The 12,873-nt window shown below is 37.1% G+C and overlaps 1 protein-coding gene across 2 annotated transcripts in view; it reads left to right on the top strand.

Annotated features, from left to right (window-relative positions):
• The first annotated feature begins 3,053 nt into the window (after positions 1-3,053).
• Positions 3,054-12,873, top strand: part of ART3 (ADP-ribosyltransferase 3 (inactive)) — a 105,869-nt gene continuing 96,049 nt past the window's right edge. For both annotated transcript variants that reach the window (XM_028491930.2, XM_028491931.1), the window contains exon 1: positions 3,054-3,211. The gene's annotated coding sequence lies outside the window, so the exon portion shown is untranslated. The remainder of the gene's footprint in view (positions 3,212-12,873) is intronic.

Raw genomic sequence — 12,873 nt, forward strand, 5'->3', positions numbered from 1 at the left:
TTATTGAAGAGGCTGTCTTTTCTCCATTGTATACTCTTGCCTCCTTTATCAAAGATAAGGTGACCATATGTGCATGGGTTTATCTCTGGGCTTTCTATCCTGTTCCATTGATCTATATTTCTGTTTTTGTGCCGGTACCATACTGCCGTGATTACTGTAGATTTGTAGTATAATCTGAAGTCTGGGAGCCTGATTCCTCCAGCTCTGTTTTTCTTTCTCAAGGTTGTTTTGGCTATTTGGGGTCTTTTGTGTTTCCATACAAATTGTGCAATTTTTGTTCTAGTTCTGTGAAAAATGCCATTAGTAGTTTGATAGGGATTGCATTGAATCTGTAGATTGCTTTGGTTAGTATAGTCACTTTCACAATGTTGATTCTTCCAATCCAAGAACATAGTATATCTCTCCATTTGTTTGTATAGTCTTTAATTTCTTTCATCAGTGTCTTAAAGTTTTCTGCATACAGGTTTTTTGTCTCCTTAGGTGGGTTTATACCTAGATATTTTATTTAGTCTTTAATTTCTTTCATCAGTGTCTTAAAGTTTTCTGCATACAGGTCTTTTGTCTCCTTAGGTGGGTTTATACCTAGATATTTTATTCTTTTTGTTGCAGTTGTAAATGGGAATGTTTCCTTAATTTCTCTGTCAGATTTTTCATCATTAGTTTATAGGAATGCCAGGGATTTCTGTGCATTAATTTTGTATGCTGCTACTCTACCAAAATCATTGATTAGCTCTAGTAGTTTTCTGGTAGCATCTTTAGGATTCTCTATGTGCAATATCATGTCATCTGCAAACAGTGACAGTTTTCCTCTTCTTTTCCAATTTGGATTCCTTTTAATTTCTTTTTCTTCTCTGATTGCCGTGGCTAAAACTTCCAAAACTATGTTGAATAATAGTGGTGAGAGTGGCAACCTTGTCTTTTTCCTGATCTTAGAGGAAATGGTTTCAGTTTTTCACCATTGAGAAAGATTTTGGCTTCGGGTTGTCATATAGCCTTTATTATGTTGAGGTAGGGTCCCTCTATGCCTACTTTCTGGAGAATTTTTATCATAAATGGGTGTTGAATTTTGTTGAAAGCTTTTTCTGCATCTATTGAGATGATCAGATGGTTTTTCTCCTTCAGTTTGTTGATATGGTGTATCACATTGATTGATTTGCATATATTGAAGAATCCTTGCATTCTGACATCTTTGTTTAGTTTTGGTATCAGGGTGATGGTGGCCTCACAATGAGTTTGGGAGTGTTCCTCCCTCTGCTCTATTTGGAAGAGTTTGAGAAAGATAGATGTTAGCTCTTCTCTAAATGTTTGATAGAATTCGCCTGTGAAGCCACCTGGTCCTGGGCTTTTGTTTGTTGGAAGATTTTTAATCACACTTTCAATTTCAGTGCTTGTGATTGGTCTGTTCATATTTTCTATTTCTTCTTGGTTCAGTCTCGGAAGGTTGTTACCACAATTTTTTAAAAAGCAAAGGAAGAATAAACACAGAATTCAGGATAGTGATTGTCTTGGGGTTGGAAGAGGCAAGGGAATAGGATAGGGAAGGAGCACATAGCTATATTTTAAGTTATTATTAATGTTCTAGTTCTTGATTTGGGTCGTGAGTTCATGGGTCTTCACTGTATTACAAACATATGATATATGCATGCATGGATCGGAGATGACAATATATGTATCATCAACTAAAATGATTAATCCAAATCTGTACACCAAATCTGTGGTCCATTAAAAAAGTAATTGACCTTAAACTCATTTCGGCACAGGAGTGAGAGTAAGTTTTAGATTCCTGGTTCCTCTTAAACTCCTCATTTCGGCACAGGAGTGAGAGTAAGTTTTAGATTCCTGGTTCCTCCTTTGGAGAGAAGCAAAAGGAATGTGGCATAATTATGCCACTGCTTTTCTGAGTTATTTCTTATGTTAAAAATTGGCAAGGCTCCAAGACACTCTATTAAATTGCAGCAATATCTTGGCTTAACAGAGCGACCGATGAATTTACATCAGCGTGCTATTCAGAGAGGGCCATTGAGTTGTATTAATCCAGAGATCAAAGAACTGGAGAGGGAGAAATGGCAAGATTATGGCTAGTGCATTAAATTGAATAGTTGAGATGGTAGGAGATAAAAGCAGAGGATTGGCAGAGAAGAGAGGGAGGTGGGAATTGGTTTCCTTTCCTTTGCCTTTCTTCCCCCTGCCCTGCCCTGCCCCTCCAGTATATATCTATTTCCCCCTGTGTCTCTTTCTTTTTTTCACTTTCTTTCTTCAGCTCTCTTTTTTCCTTCTCTCTCTCTCTTTTTTTTCTCTTTCTCTCTGTCTCTGTCTCATTTTCTTTCTTCATGACCCCAGTAGGGCAGGAAGACTCTGGATTAAAGTGTATTGACAAATCCCAATACAGGGGACTCTCAAGTTATGCATGGTTCTTAAGACAAAGAGTCTGAAGGATTACTGGTTTCCATAATAAATGTCTGCATAACTGCATAGCACAGGGAGATCAGCTCAGTGCTTTGTGACTACCTAGAGGGGTGGGATAGGGAGGGTGGGAGGGAGATGCAAGAGGGAGGAGATATGGGAATATATGTATATGTATAGCTGATTCATATGTATAGCTTTGTTATAAAGCAGAAACTAACACACCATTGTAAAGCAATTACACTCCAATAAAGATAATTTTTAAAAAGTCTGCGTAAGCTGCTTAGTATTATAATTTATTTTATAAAAATATATTAAAATTAATATTTACTATATGCTTTCTTTTTTGCTGTGCTGTTTTTTAAAATTTACCATATTTAATTTTAATGACCACTCTGTAAGGTGTACCTGTTTTATAGTAAGCTAAAATGGGGTTCCATAGCAAGAGCACACTCAGGCAGTCTAACTCCAGAGTCTAACCACTGTACTATATTGCTTCTGTGAGTTGTTTTTGTCATCAGCCTCTGTTGACAAAATCTTTGACATCAGTCAGCAGATCAGGGCAGCTGGTCATCTTAAATTAGTAGCATCAGTTGTCCCTCAGGAAGAAGCAGGGTCTGTTGCTGAATCTGCCTGAGGAGGATCAAGAGGAGTGTATATCAGACAGGGACCTGGGAGGAAATGGGGGTATACTCAGCTGGACTTCAGAAAAGAATTTAACGAAGGTGTGGGCAGGAATAAAGGAACCAACAAGGGTTATTGAGGGCATCCAGAAAGAAGCTGTTATCATCTGTCAGAAAGAGGCAAGGTAAGGAAGGGATGTTACTGGAACCTAGTGATAAACCTATTACATATTAACATAAAAACGTATTTTATGAAAATAGCTATATTTTCCAAACAAAAATCATTTAGTGAAAAGAGTAGCATTGTTTTACATTTCTGGAAATCTCTTTAATGTCTGGCTTAATAAAGATAGCTAGATTCTCATATCTCCTTCTACATTTAATTTGTTGCAATATTACATGCCATGTAGCCTCTGGGAAACTGGTGAGAGAATGAGAATAAAAAAGACAAATAATTTTTTTTTTTAAAGAAACTGTCTTTTAAGTTTTTGATCCTCTTCAGCCTTTATTTGGATTTCTTTTTCTTTTTTTAAAAATTTAATTTAATTTTTATTTTATACTGGAGTATAGTTGATTTACATTGTTGTGTTAGTTTCAGGTGTACAGCAAGGTAATTCAGTTATACATATACGTACATACATTCTTTTTCAGATTCTTTTCCCATATAGGTTATTACAGAATATTGAGTAGAGTTCCCTGTGCTATACAGTAGGTCATTGTTGTTTATCTGTTTTATATATAGTCGTGTGTATATGTTAATCCCAGCCTCCTAATTTATCCCTCCCCCCACCTTTCCCCTTGGGAAACCATAAGTCTGTTTCTGTTTTGTAAATAAGCTCACTTGTATCATTTTTGTATATTCCACATATAAATGATATCACATGATATTTGAGAAAGACAAAATAACATCTTAATATTATTATGAAAATAGTTTTGACTTTACAGATTTTCTGAAAGTGTCTCAAGGACTCTTTAGAAAGTAGGGGGTAGGGAGAGTGTCACACTTTGAGAACTGCTGTTTTATAATATAGTATATTATAGCATAGTATGATCTGTGCTCATTCAACCCTTTCATAGTTGTTACACAGTGAGCAATTAAGACTGACTATAAAGCACATGTATGATATTCAGTGATTATGTTTATTAGAACCTTTAATGCAAAATTAAAAAACAGAACAGTAATGATGAAAGAATTTAATGAAAAAATATAAATGATACACAAGTAGTGATATACACTATCACTACTATAAATTAGAAAATCACAAGTATTTGAAACACCTGTGAGTGTTTAAGAGCATTGTTCGATACAACATATGCCATTTATACAGATGTGAGGATCAGTTACTTTACAACTAGAAGACCACTTCATGCATAATTTGGTGAAAACCATTTGGTCTCTGGTGCTCTAGGCACCAAGAGTCCTATTTTTCTAGCAAGTATTGAGCACCTGCCAAGGTACTGTACCATGGGTGTTACAGGAGTACAAGTAACTATGACATGGTCTCAGTCCTGAAAAAGAAGTATTGTAAGATAACCATTGGCTGACAACCAGCCATGGAAGCTCAGAGACTGTCAAAGAGATCCCATGATTGCTGAAAGAAGTCTTGGAATCTTCTAAGAGAGGAAGACCATTGTAAGCAAATGAGAGGAACGGTGTGTTATAGTGGAAGTAGTAAGATCCATTCTATAGTGTATATGTGTGGGATACCTCAGGAAGGATATGGCAGGTAACTCTTGAACAGAGTCTTGAAAGATGAGTAGGTATTCGACAAGTGGATAAAGGAGAAGGACATTTCAGATAGAAAATAGCATGGAAATGGCAAATAATTGAATATTACTGGTGTAGAAAGTTCAACGAGGTAACAATTAGAAGCAGCATCAGAGAGATAGGCTAAGCAATGTGGACTTTATTCTGAAGGCAATGAGAAGGTATTGAAAGGTTTTTAAAGGAGAGTAGTATCAGATTCACATTTTAGAAGATGTCAGAGAAAACCAGAGCTGAACAATAGTTAAAGCAGAAAAAACAGATTTTGTTCAGGAACTATTGTAATAGGGGGAAAAGAGACCTCAGTATAGAACTGAGTTCAATTCTGAGTACTGCATGGAATAGTAGGGATTTATAGCCAAGGAGTGAGACTGTGTGTGTGTGAGAAGGGGAGCTGGGGATTAGTGGATGGAAAATTATGAAGGGAATAGGGTAATTTTTGCTAAACTGACCTAATAGGATTCTTGATGAAGGCAAGCCAGAGTGATCAGATGTCACTGGGGGATGGTGGGAGATGAGGAGTTTGACCAGATATCAAGAGTGATTAGATATCAAGGGTGGGGGATTCTTGCTAAACTGACTTAGCAGGATTCTTGCTAAAACTCCATTCTCCAAAGACAAGGAAACCTACTTAACAAGAGGGTTCAGAGGAGCAAACTAAAAATTGGTCAAGGAGAGAGTCTTTGTCAAAAGTTACTTTGGAGCACTGTTGGAAGACTGAGGCAGGTAGATGGAGGTTCTTACGGTAGTCTGGATAAGAGCTAACTGGGGACAACTAAGCTTTACTCATAGAGATAGGAGTGAAAGGGATGAATTAAATAAATTTAATGTGATATGGATTGTACATTCATGTAATGCTATTTGGACAGGTGCTGTATATGAATGACAAGAGATTCCTAAATCCTTGCTTTGCTTCCTATTATCTTTTTTAATGGGCTGAATGGAATATATGTGTGTGTGTGTGTGTGTGTGTGTGTGTGTGTGTGTGTAGATATAGATGTATTTGTTGTTGGATTGACATATGTATTAAAGGCAATTTTTTTTTTTTTTGGATGCGCCGTGCAGCCTGTGGGATCTTAGTTCCCCAACCAGGGATGGAACCCGTGCCCCCTGCAGTGGAAGCGTGGAGTCCTAACCACTAGACCACCATGGAATTACCCTAAAGGCAATATAAATGATTTTAGTTTCAGAATCTTGTGACAACTTGGGGTGTGAAGAAGCCAGGGCAGGAAGGCCATAGGCATATGGCTTTATTGAAGAGAGGCCCACAGTCATGGTAGAGGTAGAGGTAGGGACAGACCTTGTATTTTTTTGGGAACTGCCATAGATGACAGAGAATAATATACCTTGAAATAGAGTGCTATGTTCCTGAATTCATGCATTTGGGAGGACTTTTACAAATGTGATAGACAATCATTTGGGGGAGGAGATAACTGTAAAAGATATATATATATATATATATGATAACTGTAGTGAGAGCACTATAAAAGTAAAGGTGTTTTGAAAAATATGGTACATTTCCCCCCTCCCATAAATCAGAGATTTAAATAATGTAAATATGAATTTTATGAATATTTTGTTCCATTTTGAATTAGAAGCTTTAGAAAAGGTCTAGTTTTAATTTTGATTCATTGTTGTCTTTTTGGGGATGAGGAATCTTAAGTATATAGTTCAATATGATATAGTTCAATAGTGCATGTTATTCCATATTTTAGATCATCATTTTTTGTCCCTGTTTCAAGGGGTAAATTTTACTCACACTGTTCAAAAAAAAAAAAAAGCATATATGAAGATACTCACCATTGCTTTGTGTTAGAAAAATGCAAATCAAATGTACAAGAAGCATCACCTAGAACCACTCAGAATGGCCATCATCACAAAGTCTACAAACAAGAAATACTTGAGAGGGTGTGGAGAAAAGGAAAACCTATTACGCTATTGGTGGGAATGCCATTTGGTAACAGCCACCATGGAGCACAGAATGGAGGTTACCAGGGGATGGGGGGGAGGGATAAAATGGAAATTGGGATTGACATATACACACTACTGTATATAAAAGAGACAACATATAAGGACCTAGTGTATATAGCACAGGGAACTCTACTCAGTACTCTGTAATGACCTATATGGGAAAGGAATCTAAAAAGGAGTGGATATATGTACATGTATAACTGATTCACTTTGCTGTGCAGCAGAAAGCAACACAACATTGTAAATCGACTATACTCCAAAAAAATTGAAACTGAAGTGAAATGAAATGAAATAAAATAAAACAAAATAAAATAGAGCTACCAGATGATCTAGCAAGTTCACTCCTGTGCACATATCTGGAGAAAAGCATAAATTGAAAAGATGCATCTTCCTCAGTGTTCACTGCAGCACTGTTTACAATAGCCAAGACATGGAAGCAACCAAAAGGTCCATTGACATATGAATGAGTAAAGAATATGTGGTATATATATACAATGGAATATGACTCAGCCATAAAATAGAACAAAATAATGCCATTTGCAGTAACATGGATGGACCTGGAGATGATCACACCAAGTGAGGCAAGTCAGAGTAAGACACATACCTTATGGTATCACTTATAGGTGGAATCCCAAAATTGATACAAATGAACTAACTTACAAAACAGAAACAGACTCACAGACTTAGAAAACAAACTTATGGTTACCAAAGGGGAAAGATGGGGGGGGGGTAGGGATAACTCAGGAACTTAGGGTGAACATGAAAACACTACTATACATAAGATAGATAAGCAACAAGGACCTGCTGTATAGCACAGGGAACTCTACTCAATATTCTGGGAATACCTTTATCAGAAAAGAATCTGAAAAAGAATGAATATATGCATATATGTAACTGAATCCCTTGTTGTGCATCTGAAATAACACAACATTGTAAATCAACTATACTCCAATAAAATTTAAATTAAAAAATAAAGAAAATCACCTATACTTCAAAAGAAAAAAAATAGTTAACATATATTTTTATGGCTTGATAGCTTACTTTTTAGTGCTCAATGTTATTCCATTCCCAGAATATATTAATACTATATTGTTTCATTCATCTGTTGGAGGACACCTTAGTTTCATTCACATTTTGGCAATATTGAATAAGGTGCTATAAATATCCATATGCAGGTTTTTGTCTGGACGTGTGTTTTTTTATTTTAATTATGTGCTAGTAACCTGCTTCATTTTATTTATTTATTTATTTATGTCTGTGTTGGGTCTTCGTTTCTGTGTGAGGGCTTTCTCTAGTTGTGGCAAGTGGGGGCCACTCTTCATCACGGTGCGCAGACCTCTCACTACTGCAGCCTCTCTTGTTGCGGAGTACAGGCTCCAGACGCGCAGACTCAGTAATTGTGGCTCACAGGCCCAGTTGCTCCGTGGCATGTGGGATCTTCCCAGACCAGGGCTCGAACCCATGTCCCCTGCATTGGCAGGCAGATTCTCAACCACAGCGCCACCAGGGAAGCCCTGGATGTATGTTTTAAACTTCTTTCAGTATATATCCATGAGAACACTTGCTGGTTTGTACGGTAAGAGAATGTTCAGTATTATAGCAAGTGTCAATCAGACTACCAAAGTAACTGTATTATTTTTCATTTCCACCAATAACAAATGAGCCTGCTTCATTTTATTTATTTATTTATTTATGTCTGTGTTGGGTCTTCGTTTCTGTGTGAGGGCTGTCTCTAGTTGTGGCAAGTGGGGGCCACTCTTCATCACGGTGCGCAGACCTCTCACTACTGCAGCCTCTCTTGTTGCGGAGTACAGGCTCCAGACGCGCAGACTCAGTAATTGTGGCTCACAGGCCCAGTTGCTCCGTGGCATGTGGGATCTTCCCAGACCAGGGCTCGAACCCATGTCCCCTGCATTGGCAGGCAGATTCTCAACCACAGCGCCACCAGGGAAGCCCTGGATGTATGTTTTAAACTTCTTTCAGTATATATCCATGAGAACACTTGCTGGTTTGTACGGTAAGAGAATGTTCAGTATTATAGCAAGTGTCAATCAGACTACCAAAGTAACTGTATTATTTTTCATTTCCACCAATAACAAATGAGATTTCCTATTGTTCCACGTCCTTTACAGCATTTGTTCTTGTCATTGTTCACATTTTGGCCATTCTAAGTGTTACATAGTGGTATATAATTATATTTTAAATTTGCTTTTTAATGGCAGCATGTAATCTGGATTATTCTTCCATATACTTATATGCAAAGTGTCTATTTTCTTTGGTGAGATGTTCATAAAGTATATTGGTCCACATTTTATTTAGACTGCTTTTATTTTTTCTACCCAACCTGTATTTATTTTATTTCTTTTCATGCCTTATTGCATTAGCATGGACTTGGAGTAAAACATTGAAAAGGAGTGATGAAAGGAAACATCCTTGCTTTTTACCTGAACTTAGTGGAAAATCTTCACGTTTTTTACCGTTAATCATGATGTAAGATAAAAGTTTTTTGTAGATTTTTTTGTTATCACCTTGAGAAAGCCTCAGTCTATTTCCTTAACGAGAGTTTTTATGAAGAATGGGTGTTGGATTTTTTCAAAGGTTTCTGAAAATCTGTTGATATGCTGATGATTGTCTTCTTTAGGGTGTTGATATGATGGATATAATTATTTGATTTTAGAATATTGAAACAGACTTGCATACCTGGGATTAATCCCTCTCATTCATGATAAAAAATTCTCTCAAAATATTGTTGAATTCGATTTGTTAATATTTTGTTGAGGATTTTTGCATCTATGTTCCTGAGAGAACATCGATTGGTCAGTAGCTTTCTTTACTATTCATATTTTCCTCTGAGTTTGGATGTTGTGGTTTTCATGTCAGACATTCATTTGGGGAAAATCTCAGTCTTTTTAAAAAATATTTTCTGTTCTTTATTATCTTTATTCTCCTCCTGCCATACCCATTATGTACATTTCTCACAGATATTTCTCCTCAGCCGGCTCTTTGACTGCTTTTTTTTTGGATTCCACATATAAGCAGTATCATACGACATTGTCCCTCTGTGTCTGACTCGCTTCTCTCAACATAACAATCTCTAGGTCCATCCATGTTGCTGCACAACCCTTCATTGTTAAGGATAACTCTCAATTTTTTCCAGTGTTGTCAGCAGTTCTTTCTGGAAGACATGTGATAACACTTTTTAAATAGGGATATTGAGACCAAGGCTCCTGACCGCTGACATGTTGACCTCCAAATGGAAAAATCCTTTCTCTGTGTGAATAAAGGTGGCCTTCAAGGTCCAGGTTTCAGGGAACTGGACCGGGGTCCCAAGGATGGTTGTGGCTTCAGCCGGTGGCGTCCCTCCAGAGCTAGCAGCCTCAGTGAGGCCACCCTCCCATTGGGCTCCGGGGCAGCTCAGTGACAGCAGAGGGAAGAGACCCCGAGCCAGGAGTTCCAGCTCTGCGGAAACGTGGGCTCCATTCTGGGTGCTGTGGGTGGGGCTATATCACCACTTAGTTTTCTTCAAGCTCTTACTGACAGTTTGTCTTTTCTTTGTGAACAATATACAGAAGAACGCTAAATCATGATCTATGGAAAATTATATGAAACCTGTAATTTACCTCAGGGTATTTCCAATATACTAGCAGTTTATTGAGCAGCCAGCACCAAGCAAGTATATCTGCATTTATGGTGCTAGGATTTCCAGCAAATGTAGTTGTCCTTCTTTGGTACTTAAGTGAAACTGTAGTTGCAGTGTACGTAATGATCTCAGTCTCAAATAAAATTTGTAGACAAGGCAAGAAGAAGCAACTAACTTTGTCTTGCCACCCACCCTCAGAAAACCCCACAAAAAACCCAAACAGTTGTGTGTGTGAGAGTATACTATTATATACCACACAGTGTATTGAATACGTCATAAAGATTTATATTTGTTGGTTCTGGAAATCTTTAAGGAACATATACTAAAGAGGTATATTAATTCTGTATGGGTATATTAAATACCATACTCAGTAGCCAAAAATAATTAAATATAATCTTTCTTTTTCTACCAGTATTATCCAAAACTGCTTCATCTGTTTCAAAGCTCCTCTTGGTTAATTAGAAGAAACAGTTCTGAACTTCTGAATCACTGTGGATATTTGGCATCTCAGGTTCCATATATTTAAAACCCAACCTTCAGTTTTCTCTGCTAAACCACGCCTTCCCCTGATCTACCTATTCCTGTTAGTGGCAGTACTTTTCTTTTAAACCTCAAAACCTCAGCTTCTTTTCTCAATTCCTTTCACTGCTTCTACTTCAAATTCAAATCCTTAGCATTTTCCTCGATTCCTTTCCTCAGCTTCAGCCTTCACATACAATCTATTACGAAGTCTTATTCTTTTTGCAGTGTAATCTCATTATATTTCCACTTTCACCATTACCACCTTATTTTAGCCGTTATTATTTTTGTGGTAAAATACACATAACATAAAAGTTACCATTTTAACCATATAAAATTATAAAATTCAGTGGCATTAAGTACATTCACAGTGTTGTATGATCATCATTAGAATCTAGTTCCAGAACTTTTATCATCAACCCAAGCAGAAACTCTGGATCCACTAAGCAGTCTCTCCTCATTACCTCCTCCCCGTAGGCCCTGACAACTATTAATCTGCTTTCTGTTTCTATGGATTTGCCTATCCAGAGTATTTCATATAAATGCAATCATACAATATGTTGCCTTTTGCATTGGGCTTTTTTTTTTTTTTTTACTGAGTATGTTTTCAGGGTTCATCCATGTTGCAGCATGCATAGTATTTCATTCATCTAAAATTTTTAAAAATTTTATATTGGAGTATAGTTGATTTAAAATGTTGAGTTAGTTTCAGATGTACAGCAAAGTGATTCAGTTATACATATATCTATTCTTTTTCAGATTCTTTTCCCATATAGGTTATTACAGAGTATTTATTTTTTACTGGAGTATAGTTGCTCTACAATGTTGTGTCAGTTTCTGCTGTACAACGAAGTGAATCAGTCATATGTATACATATATCCCCATATCTCCTCCCTCTTGGACCTCCCTCCCACCACCACCCCCTTCCCGCCCATCTAGTTCATCACAGAGCGTGGAGCTGAGCTCCCTGTGCTATACAACAGGTTCCCACTACCTATCAGTTTTACACATGGTAGTGTATATATGTCAATCCCAGTCTCCAAGTCCATCCCACCTCCCCCTCCCCCCCTTGTTATCCATACATTTGTTCTCCATGTTTTTGTCTCTATTTCTGCTTTGCAAATAAGTTCATATGTACTATTTTTCCAGATTACACATATATGCATTAATATGCGATATTTGTTTTTCTCTTTCTGACTTCACTCTGTATGGCAGTCTCTAGGTCCATCCACATCTCTGCAAATGGCACAATTTCGTTCCTTTTTATGGCTGAGTAATATTCCATTGTATATATGTACTACATCTTTATCCATTCCTCTGTTGATGGGCATTTAGGTTGCTTCCATGTCCTGGCTATTGTAAATAGTGCTGCAGTGAACATTGGGGTACATGTATCTTTTTGAATTATGGTTTTCTCAGGGTATGTGCCCAGGAATGGGATTGCTGGATCACATGGTAGTTCTGTTTTTAGTTTTTTAAGGAACCTCCATACTGTTCTCCATAGTGGCTGTATCAATTTACATTCCCACCAACAGTGCAAGAGTGTTCCTTTTTCTCCCCAGCCTCTCCAGCATTTATTTTTTGTAGATTTTTTTGATGATGGCCATTCTGACTGGTGTGAGGTGATACCTCATTATAGTTTTGATCTCCATTTCTGTAATAATTAGTGATGTTGAGCATCTTTTCATGTGTTTGTTGGCCATCTGTATGTCTCCTTTCAAAAAATGTTTGTTGAAGTCTTCTGCCCATTTTTTTGATTGGTTTGTTTGTTTTTTTGATATTGAGCCACATGAGCTGTTTGTATGTTTTGGAGATTAATCCCTTGTCAGTTGCTTCATTTGCAAATATTTTCTCCCATTCTGAGGGTTGTCTTTTCATCTTGTTTATGGTTTCCTTTGCTGTGCAAAAGCTTTTAAGTTTAATTGGTCCCATTTGTTTATTTTTGTTTTTAT

The sequence above is a fragment of the Physeter macrocephalus genome, chromosome 7, assembly GCF_002837175.3.
Source record: "Physeter macrocephalus isolate SW-GA chromosome 7, ASM283717v5, whole genome shotgun sequence".
In the NCBI taxonomy this organism is placed as follows: Eukaryota; Metazoa; Chordata; class Mammalia; order Artiodactyla; family Physeteridae; genus Physeter; species Physeter macrocephalus.